The sequence below is a fragment of the Procambarus clarkii genome, unplaced genomic scaffold, assembly GCF_040958095.1.
Source record: "Procambarus clarkii isolate CNS0578487 unplaced genomic scaffold, FALCON_Pclarkii_2.0 HiC_scaffold_115, whole genome shotgun sequence".
Taxonomy (NCBI): Eukaryota; Metazoa; Arthropoda; class Malacostraca; order Decapoda; family Cambaridae; genus Procambarus; species Procambarus clarkii.
In genome coordinates this window covers 323,794-329,793 of record NW_027189148.1, presented here as the reverse complement: position 1 = coordinate 329,793, position 6,000 = coordinate 323,794, and positions in this window count along the sequence as shown.

Sequence of the window (6,000 nt, the reverse complement as noted above, 5' to 3'; positions counted from 1 at the left end):
TTATGTTCCACATTAGGATTACTATGCAGGCCACCCTCTTAGGTTTGAAAATGTCAAGAAAACGGTTAATTTAAAATGTCATCTCCTAACTTAACAGATTAAGCCAGAGGACCGAAAACAGAATAAAACAGGACTGGACAGTATATGTCACTTATACAAGCTGCTTTTATTTCTAGTACAGTATGACAATTTTTATTTTGGGGGGGGGGGTGATCCTTGACAGTGCATAAGAGTGAAAAGCGACGGCGTTTTGTTTGTAAGAGAACAGGTTGTACTACAAATGACTTGATTTATTGATATCACATGTATGTATGACACCTAAATTATGCTAGGAATGTCTGAAATCTCCTTAGAAGGATATTTTGGCCCTGAGAAGGGCCGAGTTTGGTGTATACTAGGGTGGTCGATTTAGCTTATGCACGCTCTCCACGGATACGGCGAGCAAGCTGAATGTCCTTTGGCATGATGGTGACACGCTTGGCGTGGATGGCACAGAGGTTAGTGTCCTCGAAGAGACCGACCAGGTAAGCCTCGGATGCCTCCTGTAAAGCCATGACGGCAGACGACTGGAAGCGAAGATCGGTCTTGAAGTCCTGGGCAATCTCGCGCACCAGACGCTGGAAGGGAAGTTTCCTGATGAGCAACTCGGTGCTCTTCTGGTAACGACGGATCTCACGCAGGGCGACCGTTCCGGGCCTGTAACGGTGAGGCTTCTTCACACCCCCTGTGGCAGGAGCAGACTTGCGTGCTGCCTTGGTGGCCAGCTGCTTACGAGGAGCCTTGCCTCCCGTGGACTTGCGAGCAGTCTGCTTGGTGCGAGCCATGGTGAACAACTGTGGTTTGTGATGGCCGGATTAACGGATTAAAAAGTCCATAGAGCTGGCAAGCAGGGGATGGAAGAACGGGGCGAGGTTGCAGAAATCTTGAGCAAGGATCTGGAGATGAGGTGAAGAGGGGAGATGAAAGATCGGTGGCCCAACCACCGTGGATTTGAGCTTGATCAGATGAAAGTAGAATTGAGTGGGGTGTCATTTGCAATACACACAGAGGCCGGGAACGCAAGCAGCTGGCAGTGGAGGTTTGATGTCAGATGATGTTAAGTCAGTTCGTTAGGAGTCTTCTTTCTTGTTGATTTCACCAAACTTTGATCGTTGTTCTTTTTTTTGGGCTTGTCGGTCTTGGTGGTCACGGTTCGTGTTGATGCTTGAAGGTGATCTTTCCTTGGGGGTGATGGTGTACCGACAGATACGTCCTCATCCGATTCATCAGATGAGTGAGGAGCAGGGGTGTTGACACGCTGGGGTAGATTTCTTGAAGGTTGGGTTCTTGAGGGTTGATGTCTTGAAGGTAGAGTTCTCGGAGGGTGTGTAACAGCGGTAGGTACTGCAGCAGAAGGTGCTGCATAGTCGGTACCCTCTATAGGGTCACACCAAGGGTCGATAGCAGCGAAATTCGCCACTGAGACGGGTGAAGGGACAGCAGCAGCTGGAGAAGCGTGTGGAGCAGGAGCTGACAGTATGTCAGAAAGCGTGGCTGCGTTCACAGTGATGTCATGGTTGGTAACGGGAACTGATGCAGAAGTGGGGGTCACATGAGGCAGAGTCTTGTGAGCTGTAGGTACCCGAACAGGATCTGAGGGCTGCATTGCAGTGGCGGAATCGTCGTCGTCGGATGTAGAGTCAGCATCCTCCTCTACAGGGTCAGTTGTTGGAGATGAACGCGGAGCGTTGAAAACTTCCTCAGGAACAATGAAGGTAGGGAGACCGTTCGCCTTGTACAGAATTTTCAGAAGCCTCACAAATTCTCGGGGTTATTGCCAGCAGTAATTCTGGCTGTTGATATCAGAGCTTTTACTGTGCTCTGCCCAATTAGCTTTGTCTTTGGTTGGGCCGGTGGCGATGGCTGGCTCGACGAATCGCTGGTTGGCGTTTGGGAGCTGGCTCCCCATTGGCTGGTAGTAGCAGTGGGACGTCCTCCCGGGAGCTCCGGGAAGATGGCGGCTTGGGCGTTGAAACCTGAAGTAGAGGTGGTCGCTGATTGGCTTGTTGCTTCAGAGGTACTGGCTCCGGTTGAAGATGTGGATTTCTCCATGTTTTTAATGGCGTTTTGTCTGTGAGGACAATGTATGGAGATTGCTGGATGATCGCCTTTGCACAGCAAGCAGCATAGTGTTTCAGACTTGCAGATGGAGTAATGGTGGTCAGCTGAGCAGAGGCTACACTTCTGAATCCGCTGGGTACATTTGCTGGTGGAGTGGGTGTACTCGTAGCATCGGAGGCACTGGTTGACGATGTGAAAACGTTCCATCTTCACACGGAAAGGCGGAATGTGAATTCCAAAGCTGTAAACTCCATTTCTGGTAGCCATAGTAGCCGCAGCTACCGTCTCGAAGGTCAGCTTCAGGGAGCGACTTGAATTGAAGAATTGAGCTTGGTGAAGCCGTAGGTCCGGGTTTGATGCCTTGAAGTCGTGCATGAACGCACTATCATCAGCGTCATCTTGTTCCACGATCCATTGACTGAGATCGTGAATAACGACAGAGTGTTCAGCCAGGTACTGGCGTGGGAAGTTGAGACGAAGGTGTTGGTTGGAGAAGTTAGCGCTGTAAGACAGAAGTTTGTCGACTTCCTCCTCACTATAAAAGAAGAAAAGGATGTCCGTGCCTTCCTGCTTGATGTCGTTGGGTGTTACTCCTGCAACGTCTTTAAAGAGCTTCAGGAGAGATGTCTTGGAGAATGGATGTTCGTTGAGGGGCGTACCCCTGATCTTGAAGCGTTTGTGACGCATAATGAGCTTCCTGGAGGCCGATGGATCTCTCTCCAAGACTACACGTCACTGAAGATGGCCTCCCGTCTCTACCCGGCATAAAATACCAAGTTAGGAGTGGGGTCTGACCATCTAGAGAGACGCAAGTCTGCTGCCAATTGTTTATCCACCCTGCAGTACTAGGTGCGAGAGAGAAGAGCTGGAGCAACGCGAGCACGTCCGACCGCGACGGTTGCTAGTTGCTGAGTCTCTGATCTGATGGCCGGCGCCGAAAAATTTTTGCTTATATACGCCGTCTCGAGGCGCTTGCTCGAGCGCCATTGGCTGCTCGACTCGCCTACGTCACCCCGTTGCCCCTCCCCTCCTTCCTCTGGCTGCAGCCAACAGGCGGCTCACCTCAATCACTATTATCGCTGATTTTGCTCTATTTTTTGGATTTGTGCAAAAGTCATTTCACAGGGACGTGAAACAGACGAGTAGGCAACTGCAGTTTTGAAAGCGTTGTGAGAAAGCCGTGTCTACTCGACCACAAGCGTAAAGTAAGGGCAGGCAGGAGTTGCAATGCTACTAGTACGTCCGCTTGATGGGATATAGTCGGGAAATCGTGCGGGCATTCGTCTACAACGCCTCACTAGCATCAGGATATTTCCCAAGCCCATTCAAAGAAGCCACAGCAATCCTCATTCCAAAACCCCAAAAATCCCCGACAGACCCTAAGAACTACAGACCGATCAGCTTACTAGAGACATTAGGAAAAGTATACGAAAAACTCATTAATCATAAACTCAGGAATCACCTAGAACACAAAAACATATTGACAGACAAACAATTTGGCTTCAGACAACACCGCTCAACACAAGACGCACTGAACATAATAACAAACTACCTCTCCATAAATAAACACCAAAGGGCCAAGACGGCCCTCATTGCAAAGGACGTCGAAAAAGCTTTTGACACCGTATGGCACGACGGCCTGCGTTACAAACTCTGCACTCTGTTTCAACTATCTGATAACATGCAGAGGCTACTTTGCAGCTTTCTAACAAATAGAAAGATGCAGATCAAGTTCCTCAGCAAGCTGTCGGGTTATTTCAACCTAAATGCAGGTGTCCCTCAGGGCTCAGTTCTTTCACCAACCTTATACATACTCTATATAAACGACATCCCTGACCCAGTATACTGGACATCAATGACCCTTTGCTACGCTGACGACGTAACCCAACTGATCACAGACTATACGATTAACGCCCTCACACAGAAAGCACAACAAGAAATAGACAAAGTCACCCTCTGGGAACACGACTGGCGAATAAAAACAAACCCCAACAAGTCAAAAATAACATACTTTTTCTACAACAAACGACGTAACCCTGACCCAGTAAAACTCTACTCTCAATCACCAGATGCAACCCAGATCCCAAGAGTCAACAAAACCACAGTACTTGGACTCACACTAGACTTTAACCTTCGCTTTCACACACACATAACACCCAAGAAAGCTATAGCCTCAAACGCCCTATCAAAACTCTACCCACTTAAACATGCCTCCCAAGCCACCAAGCTCTACTTATACAAAACACTTATTCTCCCACTCCTAACATATGCACCGATCCCACTCACACTTGCAGCACCAACAAATAGGAAGAAACTCCAGCGTACACAGAACAGGGCTCTGAGATGGGTGTTCGATACCCATTGGCAGGACTTCACCACCAGTGAGGCCCTGCATGAGAGGGCGAACATCCCACCTCTGAACATAACCTGGGATACTATGGGGAAGAAACAGATTGACAGAATTCTCACCTATCATGACAACTACGACACGTTCCTCAGAAACGTCCTAAGCAGACCCAGACATACGCACAACCTCTTTAACCTGATCGACGATCCACCTCCTGCTCCGTCCTTTACATAACCCCTCTCCTATAATATCACTACTCAAATCACCAAACTTCCAACTATAACCTCCTAACTCTTCTCCCCCCTCTTTAGGGGGGGACCAACTAGCTCCCGTTTTCTGGTGCCTTGGGTGGGCCGCGATGCTGATTGACAGATCAAAAACCACATCTGGTGTGAGCCTCCAGGGCACACCCAGCTGAGGACTGCTGTCTCCGTGGGTGCTCAGAAAAGACGAAATGTTGTCACAGATCCGATTCCTTGCCTTCACTGCCTAGTCTGGTCATAACGATTTCAATGCCATGCAGCTGGGTCTAGCCCTGGCACTTTACCTCATACTGAAAACCCTTCCTCTCACCCCCACTAATTCTTCCCCTATCCCCACTTCCACGCTCACCCATTAGGGTATCTTGACCTATATTTAAATGAAATGAAATGAATGGCATTCGTCAATTCGATTCACACAACTTCAACACCATGACTGGACGCGGCAAGGGAGGCAAGGGACTCGGAAAGGGTGGCGCCAAGCGTCATCGTAAGGTGCTACGTGACAACATCCAGGGCATCACCAAGCCCGCTATTCGTCGCTTAGCTCGTCGTGGCGGCGTGAAGCGTATTTCGGGTCTCATCTACGAAGAGACCCGTGGCGTCCTGAAGGTGTTCCTCGAGAACGTCATCCGTGATGCTGTAACCTACACGGAACACGCCAAGAGGAAGACCGTCACTGCCATGGACGTGGTGTACGCTCTGAAGCGCCAGGGTCGTACCCTCTACGGATTCGGCGGATAAGAGCTTGGCTAATCCATCGATTCCACCCACCACCACCTCAAAACGGGACCTAATTAGGTCCCTATACTTTTTTACTGAAGGGCTTAATAGACGATAACATAAATTGTTTTGATATCAGCTAGCACATTGGGTCTTATGAAATCTATTTTTTATCCTCGCATGCTTAAAGGGACTCTAATTGGGGAGGGAGGGGGGGGGGGAAGGTTTGTTACGTTATATACTAGCAGAGCAGGATCATTGGTGGGGGGGGGGGTGAGGGGGAGAGAGAGAGAGAGAGAGATCTTTCCCAACTCTTCCTTTTTACATGAGTGAGCTACCCGTTTTATTCATTTTATCCTTCTCAGAGCTGTTTTGATAGTATCCAAATGATGGTAAATGAAAAGGGAGGACACGAATATCTACCCAGAATTCAGGACTGGCAATCGATATGCATGTTTGAGTGCGAATCTTTTTCTCTCTCAACTTAGGTATACGTTTATGTCGTACCTAAAAGCGAGAACCACACTATTGGGACAAGTATGCAAGGCCCAATTTTCCTAACAAGCACAG